General features: G+C 37.9%; 1 protein-coding gene across 1 annotated transcript in view; it reads left to right on the top strand.

Moving 5' to 3' along the window:
• LOC100744481 (conserved oligomeric Golgi complex subunit 1) overlaps positions 1 to 16,659 on the top strand; it is a 124,594-nt gene that overhangs the window by 16,909 nt on the left and 91,026 nt on the right. The gene's annotated exons all lie outside the window — the stretch shown is intronic.

The raw sequence follows: 16,659 nt of genomic DNA, 5'->3' as shown, positions 1-16,659 counted from the left end.
TAGATAAGCAAATAGAAAGAAAGTAAGTGTAAAGCGTGCAACTTTGAAGTATACGCGTAACTGGCAAATTGTAACAGATATTCCAAATTACGATAAAGAACACATACATACGTATATTATCAAAGCAAGGGAAAATTCCAGAATTTCGAAACGTCATGATGAATTGCCATCTAGAAGATTGAAAAACGTCGAATGGACCACGTGTGTTGGTGATAGCGTCAATGAATATGTAAAGGAGTAGAAAAAGAGGATGCGGGGAATTTAAAACGCGGTTCATTATTCCCCATCCGAGCTTATCTGATGCAGTGAGTTCCGCTAAATGCCGGTTCCGATTACATTTATTGAAATAATCGATCGGCCAACGTATTATGCTAATGCCAGCGAGACCTTAACAGTTAAGGCTTAACTGTTACACTGTTTGCGTCGACATAAATCGATGCACCGCCGTGAGCACCGCCGTGTAATTTGTCCGCGCCTATGCGGTTGCGCTTCCTCTCCAACCGTTCGAGATCAGGTTTGAATCGTTCCCAACTTGAATCTCACGAAAAGTGATTTCTTTTTTGCTCCTTGTAACTTGCCTTTTTTCCCCACTTTGTTCTTTTAGTTGCAGGCTGTACGCGAGATCTTGCAGGTGGCTGGATTTTGAGTAATGGTATTATAAGTGGAATTATATCTCTTGGAGGATCCTTTGAAGTTAGGTTCCAGTGTATATATCGAGCGTTACACTGTCAGGTAGATGTAGGTAGCGAGGATCTACTCGTTTGCACGTTTATTCCAACATTCTAATAAATTTGACATTATTTACCGGTTTCCGTTACGTGGGTTTGTCTTATATGTAGCTCGTGTAGATTTGTAGTAAAATAAGTGGCAAACATGTGCCAACTGTTGCTGACTATCTTGAATATCTCACAAACACAAATGATAGCATACGTTGTCCCTTTACTGCTCAATGATTGAAGATTCAAATCGCTAAGAACCGCGTCATAAATGCGAGAAACAGCAGACGTAGGACAGACTCCAGTCGTTTAGCACCGAGTCTAAGGAATTTATGTCGAACACTCCCAATTTTACAACTACGCGATTTCCAGTAAGACGATCGGATAATACAGTCATATTCCAAAATGGGCCTGGTCAGTGGACAGTACAATATTAGGAGTGTGTTAGTGTTACTATGAAAGAACGTTTATGGCCTATGTGTAGGTCCTAGTGATTTCAAGCCACGAGATGCAATATGATTGTGTGTGTGTGTATATATATTGCATTATTATACTACATATTAATATTTGCATATATACAATTATCATATATATATATTAATTAATTATTATATATATAAATATTAAATATTATATATATAAATATAATTATTATATATATAAATATTATATATACATACATATAGACACAATATAATTATGCGCAAAATATATGCAAAATGACGATATACAAATATATGTAAAACAGTGTACAAGATAATTTTCAATTCATCGTCGCTCGACTAATGTACCTGCGCAATAACCGCAATAGCACAAAGACCGTTGACACTTTCTGCACGTGGCACACAATGGACGAAACGAAACGGTGAAAATAAACGGAGGGATCCGCGATCTTCCGGCAAATCTCGACGAGTCGAGCGTTCGAAGAGAGGAGGAAAAGAAGGGAAGAAGAGAAAAAGAAAGGCGCGTCGTGGGGGCCAAGATGGGAAAATAAATAGCATGTATCGCGAGAGGGCGGATGTCGATGGGGTCGAAAGTGGGCGGATATAACCATAGAGCATGTGGCGTGCGCGCATCAGATCACCATAAAGATCGAGATTTATCGCGATCGGTGCTGCCTCGATCTCGATACGCTATAAATTATCGTCTGGGCATCCGCGTTCGGTGCTTTTGAAAATTCGTTTCTTTCGCAACATTGCTGAAGCCAATACCGCGTGCATCCTTCTTCTACACTTTCAACTTTCAATCTCATTACATCAACGTGTGGTCAGTTCATTGCATTACGACCACTTCGACATTATCAGCTGTTCGAAGTTGCAACGAGAATGGGATCGAAGATGTTTATTTGTAATTGTTCTTTCATAAAAAGGAACAACTTCGAACTGTCTATACAGTTGCTGGCATTGCATTTATTACAGCATCTATATATTAATTAACTAGATCCAAATATAGTATCTTTTAATATTATTGTTACCATTATATTATAATATAGTATGCTTTCTGAAGGATACACAAATTTGATGTTACTGGAAGGCAATATAGAAGCTGATAAGAAAATGCTCCGCTTGTAAAATAAGGATATATGCTCTGTGTAGTTACCGCGCTACTAATTACGCTTTATTTACGATCCTACGATTTACAATCGTCGAATCAATAAAATCGTAATTAACGAAAGATAGAAGAACTACTTTACATCGAACTATGTCCTTTATTTATCTTTGCGCAGATAAACCATATCACACATATCATCTTTATTACACAGGCATACGTACCATAACTGCATATTATTGAAGAAGCACGCGAAATGAAAAAAAAAATGTGAAATCTTCATTAAATTTCCAAATATGTAAGGGAAGGGAAATTATAAATTCCTCGGCTATAAGCAATCTACTCAAGCTGGCCTAATGAAACATAAAATTTAATTGGAACTTTTTTCCAGCCATACAGTTTGCTAAACCGTCATTCGGGTTTCACGTGGCCTCTGAATGGCCGATAAAACGGCGCCATTTTACCATAGGGGGTAAGCATTGGAGGCCGGCTCGTGTCGCATCGAGAACGATTACCCTGTTATCGTAATTTTCGACGGTCCGGGGCCGTCTTGGGAAATAAGAAGCCGTGAACGGCGAACGAAGGAGGTTCAGGGCACATTAGAATGATTAAGGCGGGGCTTTGACTATCGTTGACACGCGTGTAAAACCGGTTATCTGCGCCCACGACGCATTATTTCGCTCTCAACGCCGGTGTTTCGCGATAACGAACCGACCCCATCTTCCAGCGTTCCGACAGGGAATTAAATCGACCAGGAAAGAAGGATAAAGAGAGCGAACGAGAGTGCAGGCACTGGAGAAGAGGAAAGATTGTCGTAAAGCGTTCAATCAAACGACTCGGGATAAATCGTAAAGCGTCCCGCTCGCGGTAGCGGCTTACTGATTAAATATAAGTTTTTACGACCGAAGATGGCAGAGGTATCCGATCGAGTATGGTCGTTTAGGGATGCGACAGAGAGAATTATTCTTAGGAGAAGTGTAGAGTATGGAATGTCGCGTTATGTTTCTCTTTCTTCTTTCCGTTCTTTGTCACGCGAAGCTTCTTCTTTTTCTTTTTCGTAAACTGAAGCTTCTTTCTTAGATCGACGAGTTCTTTTTTTTTTACATTAGGTAGATGATAGTTTGTATTATAGTAGGAAGGATATTTTTAGAGTTTTAATTAATTTAATAGAGGCACGTATTGGATGTGATCGTTTGGGGCTGATTTTAATGCTATTGAATTATCGTTGTTATCCGTGTACGTCCGTTGTCTGCCTTGGTTTTAATTAATTTCTCGCTTCTAATTTATTTGGAAAGAATACCCTTACGGTTTTTATTGATTTGCCAGAGTTATGTATCTTTAGAAGCTACTCGTATTGCTATTCGTATATTACGCTTCATTTCCTCTAGATTTTAATTAATTTCTCGCTTCTAATTAATTTGAAAAAAATGCTTTGGAAATTTTAATTGATTTAGAGGTATGTGATTAAATATAGTTTAAAGATGACTTTAATGGTATTCAATATAAATTTGCGTTGCGCCAGTAATACACTTAAGAGTGAAAACTATTCAGTAATAGCAAGCATCTCAACCATCTGTTGCTCTATTAGCATCCGCTGCAACTTCGAAAAACTACTATCTGTCTCCAATGACTGTCCCTAACTACCAGGAGCCATCGTCCAATGATCCTCAACCTGTTTCTTCCTGTCCCTTTCAATCAATTATTGAAGCATTTATTCTCGGTGGAAGAAACGACACACTTTAATCCAACTGCTGTCACCGAGTACCAAAGTATCACAAGCACTGGAATTCACTATGGCCTAACATTCCCAACTCATTTCATCGCGTATTCCAACCACCGACCGCTTTATTAACATTTATTCCCAGCTCGGTACTTAACGTCAAACACGACGCAGCCTGCGTCAGCATCGCAATAAATACTAGTTCTAGCTCGCAGATAAGCTTGCATTACGCTCGGGGCTTTTCCAGGGGCAGCGACGTAAGGCCTCGTTTACACTTGTTAAATGGAAATGTCGCGTTTGATCTGTCTGGAAATGAAATTTTCTACTCGCCCAATACTTTTGAATCGCCAGTCCCTTTATCTTTTTTTTACCGCTCTTCCTTTGTTCTGTTATCGTGTTCCAACGTCTCATAATCTCAGTGAATTCAGGAAATGTAACTTGAAATTCTTCGATCCAACGAGCCATCCACGTTGACGTATTTTCATAAGACTCGTTTAGGCTCTAACCCTTTCAAGATCAAATGTTTTCTTGACTGCGGTAAAAAGCTTTTGTTTACGAATTACTGACAGTAAAAGCGTATTTTTATCCGATATTTTTCTAAACAAGATACAATACGATTGTTGGAAGAACGTACGCGCGGTGCGACGTAATCGGGCGATGTGATCATTTCGACGTTAAAAATCGAGCGAGCCAGGCGTTGCACGTGCAATCCTGCTTTTGCTTTTCTCGTACTTTCTCTATCTTTGATTTATTTTCTTTTTGTTTCGAACCGTGTAATAAAGACTGCGATTCTTGCTGACTCTCAAGACCTGCATCCTATCGCATGCAGCTCTTCTTCGCGTATTTTAACCAACTTTCCTTAAATGGACGAAACCATGAACCTGCATAACGACTTTCCTTATCGACACGACAGTAATTACATTAAAATAACAGTAACGAAGCAACAACATTAAAATTCTAACTAATTTCACCAAAAACAAATATATATGTATGTTTATCATTTCGTTGTTTAATAACCGGTTAAAGTATAACGTTGTATGCTACAAATAAAAGAAACTTACACAAATGTAATTTGGAATCTAGTTCGACACAGAATCACGATGGAATTGAACAAAATCGGATTGGCTCTTCACCATTCATATCCACGAAGATCCGCCAGGTGTGAACGGGGCTTAACACGTTGCATTGCTAGTAATTCAGCATTTATTTTCCGACGCGTCGGCGAGGATAGTTAAATCATCGCAGGACGCTCGCATCGATCACCGGCCGGCTTGTTACCGACTCACCGTGAAACTGTTTGTATCTGTCTATCTCCGACCATAAAGAATCTTATCCTTTCGTCCATCTGGCATCGCCTATTCTCCACCCTCGGCTACCGCGGCCAACGTTTCTTAGTCGCTTAAATACCGCCATTCCCCCTAAAACACCTGACCCATCCGCGAGTTCCCGCTGCGCCTTTATGCGTTTCATGGGGATTCCCGTGAACGTAAAGGAGATACTCGCAATTGGGTACTCGTTTCTTATTGTTACGGACTTGTACTCGTGTAGAGTTTATCGTGGCGAAGAGATAAGACGGCACGACGCTGATTAATCTTTTCCTAGAGTTCTGGCAAGCGGAGGAAACGCGAGGAAGCGACGCGTTCGTTTCGTTGGATTTCGTGTTTAGCCCCGTCTTCTACCTACGACGTTGTAGCTACGGACTTGTACGTTTCGGTTCTCCAATTTCTATACTTCGATCCCCGAGTTTCGCTCTTCAATTTCAATGTCAATCTCAATGTAATTTAAGACCAGACGTGTCATCTCTACGTCATCTGAAACGCAACGTCTCTCTGTCTGTCTGTTTGCTTCTTTGCTACCTTGTAGCTCGGGAACCGTTGAACCGATTTTCGTGCGGTTTTCTTCCCTACGTAGCTACGCCTTTGGTCCGCTTCTAAACTGTGTTTCAGTGAAGATTAGGTTTTACAAGTCGAGGAAAGAACTGAAGACTTGTAGAAAACTGAATGCCCTGCGAGAACTCTGAGAGATACGTCGAAACTATTTATGAGAGATATGCAGATCTTTGATGGTTAGACTAGAATATTCAATATTGAATTAGGCGATGTAAGTTACGATTTCATTACGAACTAGGATTAAGCACGATATACAAAGTTCCTAATTGCTTGACAAGTTTGAGAAGATATAACAATAGATTGTTGATATTTAAGGCAATGCGGTTGAGTCCGGTAAGGTACCCAAGCGATGTACTCTGAGACTGTACATACAGAAGATTGTAACGTCGTAAGTTTCTAATAGACATTCATTTTGAAATACTCGATTATTTCAGCGCAATGTTCACATTTAAGGCCATTGAACACTCTGTGAGCAAACAGGATGCAGTGAGCTATTCTTCTACATTCCAGTGACGTAAGGCCAAGAGTAAACATTATGGCTCGATAATCATTGCACGTAAAAGGCATGATAACTGTACGTGAACACCTGTGCCAAACCCTTCCAAGCGATGCAACATGATTGCTAAAGCATGTTGTTCAGATTATGGATCCACGTCGCAATATTGGTCTAACTAGAATACGACAGAGGAATCTCAAAGTGTTTCTATGTTGGAAGAGCTGGGCAATTCTCAGAATGGGATTCAATGCAAACTATAATATCTGCAAACTATAATATCGTTGACAGAAAGGAATTTCTAATGTTTTAAAAAGATGTTTGACATTGACCTTACCAAAGGCCCGGCCAAAATTTCATTTGAAACTATGTAAATTCCCATATTAACAAAAATTGAGAAATTGATTAATTATGTTGTGATCATTTCATGAGGTATTTTAGGATTGGCAGATTGAGGGATAATTAAATAAAAATGAAACGCTCTATAGTAGCCGATCGTGTAGTTACTAGGATTGTACGAAAGATTGCAGGTTTGAGATTTCATCATAGATTCGATTGTGTGAAAGATTGAGAACGATTGAAATTAGGTAGAAATGATGACTAGATAGAAACGTTATGGTGGTTGATACGCGACTGTTTAACCCCTTGACATATAAATGAAATAGGACTCGATGAGCGCTAAAAATACCATTTGATATGGTTCAACGCAAAAGTATGTACTGTTCGTGGCGTCTCGAACACGTCAACGTTGAAAATAACGAATACGAATGGAACGACGTTTGCCAGACGTGTTTGCGTGTGAGAGGTTAATTGATTAGAGAAATGTTATGATGATCGACGCGGTAGTCGATGGTTTGACGATGGTGTATGATCCTATGGTAGATTGGAAAAATTGTAGTAATTGATTTTCAATCAATTCAGAATTGATGTTCGCGAATTATTTTCCTCTTTGGAGAAGAATGATTTGGTGGATGATTTATACGACGGTCAATTACTTAATCGTATGAAATTTTGAAAGGAAGTGAAACTAAATAGAAATAGCTTCATGATGGTTGATCGTATGGTTTGAGGTGTAAGAACGATTGATGTTAATGGTTGGTTAGTAGATTAGAAAGGAATTAAATTGAGAAGCCATATAATCCACGTGGTTTGGATTGCTTCGGCGGTTAAGATTGGCGTATGATTGTTTCAGAGATTAGAAAGCAACGAAGCTGTATAAAAATAGCACTATGGTCGTCGATTACAGAGTTTAATGATACTATAGACTGATACAATGGTTTCGATGCCTACTGATTTTAAGGATTGCGAAAGATCTAAATTGAAGAGAAATGTAATCAGTGTGTTTGATTATTGGCTTTGAACAGAAAGAATGATGATAATGTACAACCATGCGTGTTAGGAAGAAGTATTCGATGGTTGATCTATGATCATCGATAGAAAATTGAAAGCAAATTAATTCACTCTAACGACAAAATAGTTTAAAGAATATACCGAAGGATTAATAATAAACGAACGAACAATCGATATGTAACAATGTCGTATTTCAAGCATTGTGTTGCCCCCTTTACATTACGAATAGAATTTAAATACAATACCATGAAATAGATTGTCGAATTGTATTCCGTGAAGCAATTTATCAAGCTATCTGTGATCAGTTGGAATTTTTCCCCGTTTTCACGATGGTTAAGTACATCGGTACATACGGTAGCTTATTTTCAACGATGATTAATCGCGCAGGGTTGCTCTTCGAACGAAAGAAGGGAGGTTTCGCGAAGGGAGCGTTGTCCTCGCTATTTTTCTTCATTATTTTTCATTTATGGTTTACCTATAATATCTTGTTTTCTTTTTCTTATGTATCCTATTCGCTACTTTAAAACAATACAAACCTAAAAAGAAAGGAAACGCGCACTCTCTATCTAATATTAGTTAGGTGGATTATTATACGTGTTGGTTTATTAAAGAGATAAATTTATTTTATTAAAGTGATAAAATTGTAATAGTCAATGTATATTAAAATCACCTTAAATACAAGTACAGAGATAGTCGTTATCATCGCTCGCTCAATGCTACTGTTCCACTCTACGCCCATTCAACTGTATAACTCGGTATAATGAACGTCCTAAAGAGCACGTTCGTCTATTTGTATCAACCGGTGTTATTATTGTACAAAAAGTCTAAATGTAACTCTGATTGACGATTACAAATAACGGCGATAATGTTTTGTCCGGAGTTCGTTTACCTTTGGACCTAGTAAACCAAAACAACGTTGACACTCCAAGGCACAAAAATGTGAGTCTCTCCCGATTCGAATCTTCTGTTGTCTCATGTGCCACTAAATTAGAATACCATCCAGTTTTGAAATATTTCTTTCTCTCTTATTATTTTTCTCTAATGTGTCTCCTTTATTCTCTGACTATATGATCACACTGTACTTATTATAAATATTATTTACTTCATATTTTATTATCATTTCCCTACTTCTTTCCTTATTAAACACATCCTTATGAAACGTAGCATTCCCTATGTTACACATATTACAACATCACGTATTTCCTACAGAGAATATTTTTTATTTTGTCGTTGTAATATTTCCATAACGTTCCTTGTTTAATTTCCACCTAAAACTAGTACATTCCCATTATTATAAATATTATCCACGTTCTGTTTTATTATTATCTCTTTATCTTCCTCCTTGTTAAATATTCTACCTACCCTAAATTATATTACGATATTATTTATTTCCTTCCCAGGAAATTCTCTGTTTTATCGCTACATATATATCACATATATTTTCGTAATATTTTCTTCGCAATTCCCATCTAAAACTTTACATCCTCGCTATTACAAACATTATCCACTTTCTGTTTTATTATATCATCTCCCTATTTCTGTCCTTATTAAACATATCCTTAAGAAACATAGCATTCCCTATGTTACACATATTACAACATCACGTATTTCCTACAGAGAATATTTTTTATTTTGTCGTTGTAATATTTCCATAACGTTCCTTGTTTAATTTCCACCTAAAACTAGTACATTCCCATTATTATAAATATTATCCACGTTCTGTTTTATTATTATCTCTTTATCTTCCTCCTTGTTAAATATTCTACCTAGCCTTAAATTATATTACGATATTATTTATTTCCTTCCCAGGAAATTCTCTGTTTTATCGCTACATATATATCACATATATTTTCGTAATATTTTCTTCGCAATTCCCATCTAAAACTTTACATCCTCGCTATTACAAACATTATCCACTTTCTGTTTTATTATATCATCTCCCTATTTCTGTCCTTATTAAACATATCCTTAAGAAACATAGCATTCCCTATGTTACACATATTACAACATCACGTATTTCCTACAGAGAATATTTTTTATTTTGTCGTTGTAATATTTCCATAACGTTCCTTGTTTAATTTCCACCTAAAACTAGTACATTCCCATTATTATAAATATTATCCACGTTCTGTTTTATTATTATCTCTTTATCTTCCTCCTTGTTAAATATTCTACCTACCCTAAATTATATTACGATATTATTTATTTCCTTCCCAGGAAATTCTCCGTTTTATCGCTACATATATATCACATATATTTTCGTAATATTTTCTTCGTAATTCCCATCTAAAACTTTACATCCTCGCTATTACAAACATTATCCACTTCCTATTTTATTATTATCTCCCTGTTTCTCCCTTGTTAAATATTCTACCTACCCTTAAATTACATTACGATATTATTTATTTCCTTCCGAGGAAATTCTCCGTTTTATCGCTACATATATCTTACATACATTTTCGTAATATTTTTTGCTCATAATTTCCGCCTTAAAATTTACATGCCTGTTATTATAAACATTATCCGCTTCCTACTTTATCCCATCATCTTTTCATTTTCCCTATTATTAAACATTTCGATAAAGCGTTTCCCCGGGAAAATCTCGCCCTTGATCGCCGCGTAAAACGCGAATCGGCGAGTGCGCGTGCGCAATACGAGCCGCGTATAAATCGCCGCGCACGTGCATAAATTGCGCTCGTAAAAATGTACGCGGCGGCACTTCCGGCAGCGAGACCGATCGCATCCGGAAGCAGCTGTGCCGCGATGTATTACGTATACTTGCTATAGAAATTACGAAGCTCGTATCACGTCACGGAGCCGTTCCTTTCACGGCGAAACTACGCGATTGTGAACGGGCCTTTAACGACCGATGGTGGCCGATGCGCGCGATTAACGGTACCGTCGTCTATGTCTACAATTAATCATCGTAAATATCGCTTTGACGCACGCTAATAGAATTAGTTAATTGACAGTCGACCACGCAATTAATTCGATCGATCTTCCGTGACTTCTGATAGTTGGTTTCTAGTACTTGCGGTTTCTTACGGCGGACTTTGACCGTGTGTAGCTCCTTAACGTTTCGTCAGAGTAATTACAAGCGATGGATGGATTTTAGGAAGACAACGGAGATTTTATGAGCAAGCAGTTGGGTATTAGACTATTGCAAATTTCAAATTTTGTTTTCTGGCGAATTTCTGTCTACCTTACAATTGTGATTATTTTCTAAAGTTGTAAGAATACGTTAAATTTATTGCTAGAAAAAATTGAAACACAGGGATGTTTAATTAACAAAATGTTAGATCACATTCGGCTAAATTCAAGTAGAATTCAGCTTGGAAACATAGCGTTTAATTTATATCTGCCGCTGGCGAATTTCCACACGTGGTACCAATTAAATCTTAATGATTCGATCTTCTTTTACATTAATACGTTTCATTGGGAAAAGATAAATAGCTGGATTTTTCTCTCGATGAAGATTTTACTAGTGGTTTCTACCATAATTGATCACCGACTACCTCCTCGTGCAATACTAAATTTTATATTTTAAATTTTAAAAAGTCCAAAGATTGGATATTTGAAATTCCGTTACTCTGATAAATCTCATATGCTTCTGGTATTTAAAAACAGTTCGCATTCCTCTTGGGGAATTTTTATTCTTATCGTACGCTGCAAGCGAAACGCTATGAGAACTGACTTGGATCGAGTTAACAGAGTAATTTATTACGTGCTGTTATCGTTTTTCGAAACTTTGAAACAAGATGAATGATGTTGAACAGCTTCCATTGTCGGTCACGATCTTTCGCGATTTAATTTTGATTTGTCACTTTTTGATTTAGATCGCGAAAACGATTAAGCTTCTCTTTTTCTAATGGATTGAACATTCGTTTCGTTAACGAGCAACAGTTTGTCGGCAGATATAAAAATGTTTGATTAAAAAATTCTTTTTCATTTCATTTTGCCATTCGTAATAAGCGTAATAAGCCGAGATAAGCTTATAACAGCCGTGCTAGACATAACGAACTGCACTTTTTGTTCTGCCTATTTTAAGATGAATTTGCATATTCTGTCGGCAGTTTGTAACATAGTTGGATTCATTAGCCAGGCTTACGCAGCAGAACTCGGGTTAGGTTAGTTACGAGAGCTATAACAGCATCTGATATTCATAAAATCTTCTGTTAGTAGGAAGTTGTTATAGTATGAAGTAACATACAACATACCGAGCATCGTTATAAATATTATTTTATTCGTTTATGCCAAATCTTGTCACGTTTAAACGTAGAACGTTATGAAAATTCTTGGCGAATATGTTTCGAATAAAAATATGTCCCGATGTAATGTAAAATTGTTTAGATAGCTACGAAAGGAATTAAGGAAGCATGAAACTTCGCTATCTCCGAGTTTACTTCTACGTTGTTGTTTTTCAGCATGTTTAAATAATTTTATTCGCTCAGTTTCTCCTTCAATAAAATTTCGAAAGTTTCATAAATTCAGATGTTTATTCGACTCGCTAAATTTCCAAGGTTTCTAATATTCTAAATTCCTCGATCTTGATATTAATGTTAGCCATCGAATTGTTCGCACCACGTTTCTAAGATATTTCGGATCCTTAATTTTCGACATTTTTAGACGGAAACATATCAACATTTGCGTATCGAGATACCTTCAAATATCAAACCTTTAAGGTATAATTTGTTCAATTTTCAATGCCAAACTTCTCAAGCTTCCAAATCTCCCGGCTCTCGAAATTTCTCTCCTAAGAAGCTTCCGCGTCTACGAATATAAATTACCATTCCAAAATGAAGCTTCTAAAGTTGCCCAACTTTTCAGCTTCCTAAGCTTGAAACGAAAAGATTTCGATAAACGTAAATTGCTAAAGTGGCGGTAGTAAATTTTCAAAATTTATTTTCCAACACCCTACGTTCCGGGAAAGCGACAAACACGAAGTTGCCTATCGGTAAACGTCTCGATCATCGTAACGAAGCTTATCGATCGATCTGAAAATATTGAAACGACGGACGCAAAGGAGTTTTAAAGAAACTACGCTGACCAAAGAATAATGTGACGTTCCCATGAGAACTAGAAAATGAACGACCACGGTCGACCTGCTGCAGCTTCTTGTTGCAGTTGCCAAACAGGGTTAATCGCAGCGGTTAATTGTCGTTCGTGGTGACGAATACGAAACGATCGTCGATGGCCGATGCACGCGTTTGGAATCGATCGGTGAATGACGAACGAGTAACAGTAATTTTGATGCGCGCAAAATATCCGCAGATACAGTTATCTACCAGCCGTTTTCTATGGCTAACTGGCCGTAGATCATCGACAACGATAATTGCAACGTGGAAGACGAATACGTGAGGTGAATTTGATTGGAGCCGCGAATTTCGTGTTAGGCTAACGTTAACGATCATCGAATCCAATTAGGAAGTTGTAATTAAAAGCTACAGGTATTTTCTCGACCGTAGAATCGATTAAAGGAAGGTACAATGTTTATATAAAAATGTGGAACGCAAACTGATATCCAGTCGTGAAATGTACGATGCTGTACCAGGATATTAACGTAATTATGTAAATTGCGCGTTGATCAAATTTGCTGATATCGTTGGCGGATAAAGTAAGCAGATGTTAATTAATTTTATTAAATTCCATGGTTGTTCGGATGAAAATTCGATTGACCTAAGAATGAGCTTGTACTTGGTATGGATTTGTCTATGTAAAATCGAATGGACGGTTTGTTTTCCATTTGTTTTTTATTACTTTAATTTGTGAAATTAAGAAAATCTTAATCCATTCCGTTTAATTCGCGATAGATGTAAGAGCATTGGTTATTTATTCGCAGAAAGATCGCTGAGCAGGTAATAATTTATTCCTAGAATAGGAAATCATAGTTGTTATTACGTATGCAGCAGCAGCAACAGGTGTCTTCAACGCTGATTGATTTACGTACTTGCAAAGTAATATCCATCAGACGAGAGGCAACGTCAAATAGAATATGATTCTTCAGGAACAAATGTATAAGGAGTAAGTCCATTTATTATCGCTTTTTTATTATTCCAAGAAATTCTAACGCGTGTACAAAATGTAACTACGTGTAGAACATTCGTTAGTCATCCTTGAAAGAATTTCGTATCTGTCGGATCTACGTTCGTAATTAAATTACTTGGTTACTCGAGTCATTTCATTACTCGCGAGAGTTGCTTCGCGCGAATAACAATTCCATAATTTGAAGAAATATTCGCTGTAAGATTCATTCGATGGAAAACGCTCGCTCGTTGTATCTTTTGAGATTACGATCGAGCTGAAGAGGATGAAGATAGAAGAAGAATACGCGCGTGTTAGCATCTTGGAAAAGCGATACAATTTTGGCAGCGCTACCCGGTAGTGGCCAATGAAAAGCCAAGATTACGCGGGAGTGTCCGCAATGACAGTATTATAGTTATTGCCTAGTACGAACGCTGATGACGGCATTATTCTGATTGCCATTTAACATAATGACTGTCACTCTATCATCCAACGACGCGTACGTACTTTCTGGAGGTTGACGACCCTTGACCCCATAGATCACCACCACCCGTGCACGAGTGTTTCCTGAAACGAAGAAACAATTGGTCGTGTCTGATTGTCGCTTCTATCGGAAGTCTCTCTTACTTCGCTAGCACGAGTCGAGAACAATCGTTTCATGAATCTGCAAAATTGAAGTAGCCAGATATCGCGATGTTTCAATGATTCTATTTGCTTTCCTGCCTACGTTTTTTTTTTTTTTTTACTAGTTCCAGATGGATTTACTTAATCCTTGAAGATCTATTTATTCGATATACCAAAGTCTCAGACTTTAGAAGCACAGTCACGCTTTTGTATTGACAATTGATGTAATAACAATTGATAAGCGATAATTGAAGAAGGTTACAGATAATGGGACATTCAAACACGGAGGACTGGAATTATTTTTTGTACTTTTGGAATTACTTTTGTATTTTTTGTAATTTAAGAACTAACACAAATTGTCAGGATTACATTCTGACTGTAAGGGTCGACGCCTTAAATTCGGTCGAGCTTTGCGATTCATCAGCGAGGTTTTCGCTCAATCAGCGATACATAGATTGGACTGACGATTTTGGTCGTAGTGGATGCTGCAGTATTGTTAGAGATTTACGAGTGCGACCAGTTAGACACGTTTTAGGGTTGGGCACTGAAAACAGTGTCAAGTGTCGTTGAAAATCGAACTTAGGGTGAGCAACATAATGGTGGTGGTGTGGTGTGAATAATAGGATTGGGTGCTAGAGATTCGCAAATAGATCGCGGGACAATGTTAAAATTAGTCGCCGTGGAGATGACCTGCAGGGTCAGACGGAGGGTAGCGTAGTCGATGCAGCATCTGAGTAACTAACTGTGTAACACAACAATTTTCTATATTTTGCCCCGAAATGCGCGATACCATAGGATTTAAGTTTTTCAAAATGTTACGTCGTATTGCAATAGTTCACTTTTTCCGAGAATGTCATCTAACAAGAGAAGATCGTCGAAGAGAATATTCGTCAAACTTTCAGGATATACGTGTACTGTGTAATTTCTTGAAAATCTGCTTCTTTTCAATTTTGCGTTATATCTCGCCATAAAAGTGATCAATTTTTTGCCAAAAGACAGCCCCGATGATGGAAGCAGCAACTTGCGACTGAGAACTTTTTTTCTATCTTTTACAGATCGCGAGTTATGGCGCAAAATTGGAAATTTCAGAGTTCACTTTCACCCTCTTGGGGTGAATTTAAGCAGAAAAAAATTGCACGATATTTGCGTTCCCTGGCTCGTTTATTTGTTCCTTTTTCAAATTTCTCGTTATACTCTGTAATTCTATGTGGATGTTAATGAATGTTAATATCAAGAGGTGAGGCGAGGAGGCAGATAAGAAGAAACAAGACCAATGACACTATGTAAAATGCAGATCTGAGTGCGATATGAGTATGGCGTGAATGGTCGAATGTCTAAACGATATTATAAACCGATATTATAAACGATATCACAGTAACATATTATAATTAACACAGCAAGATAATTAATTCGTAACTCTCGTCACCACGGATTCGACTGTCTCTCGACAACGCTGGCAACACTATCTCGATAACGTAATTCGCAGTCTTTGGCTTCTCAACTAACACTGCTGTTAATTCGTTTATGTCCCTTAGCAACCCCTTGTCTTTTGTCTTAGCCTCGTATCTTTTGTCTCAGCTCCACCACGCACGCACATGCTCAGCAACCGCTTGTTTATAATTCGCACGACCACCCCCCAGGCCCCTTGTCCACGATACTACGATATATTCTTCACATATCCTGAAAGTCCTATAATTCGTAGAATTTGCGGCTTGAGAATCCCCTGTAAGTCATCGTCGCATTATGAAGAAAGTTTATTGGTTTATAAAATCGATCTTATTTTGATCATTCTAAGAAATCGAGTAAAATATGCGTCACTGATGACCACCATGGCAGTCAACGTCTCGACCAGCGATCTCCAAATGCTTTCATCTTCTCCTCGTCCCTAAAACACCATATAAACCTGGCAGAAAAAAGACCACAACAAAGTATATATGTACATATAAAAGCAGACGAGAATACCAGGAACTGACCAACGTAGGGTCGGCCGACGAAAGATTAGTATATCTGGCGTGATATAGTAGCGGCGGTAACGAGCGAAAATTCTCGGTGCTCGCGTGTGTGCTCGCGAGCGCAAATTGGACGATAGGCCTGGTGCACTCGAGATAAATAAACGCCATAGGGGGTTAGGAGGCCGCATGCGGGTATGGTGGAAGTTAGTCGTGGCCGGCAATCGAATAAATTTGCAGAAGCCTCGATCTTTCTTCGCCTGGTACCCGGCCCTCCTCCTATTCGACCGTAGAAAAGAGGTACTCGTTATAACGGTTGGATACTCGCCTTCAGTCGCGATCTATGATT

The sequence above is a fragment of the Bombus impatiens genome, unplaced genomic scaffold (assembly GCF_000188095.3).
Source record: "Bombus impatiens unplaced genomic scaffold, BIMP_2.2 scf_0151, whole genome shotgun sequence".
NCBI classification, from domain to species: domain Eukaryota; kingdom Metazoa; phylum Arthropoda; class Insecta; order Hymenoptera; family Apidae; genus Bombus; species Bombus impatiens.
This window is presented reverse-complemented; position numbering and strand designations above follow the sequence as displayed.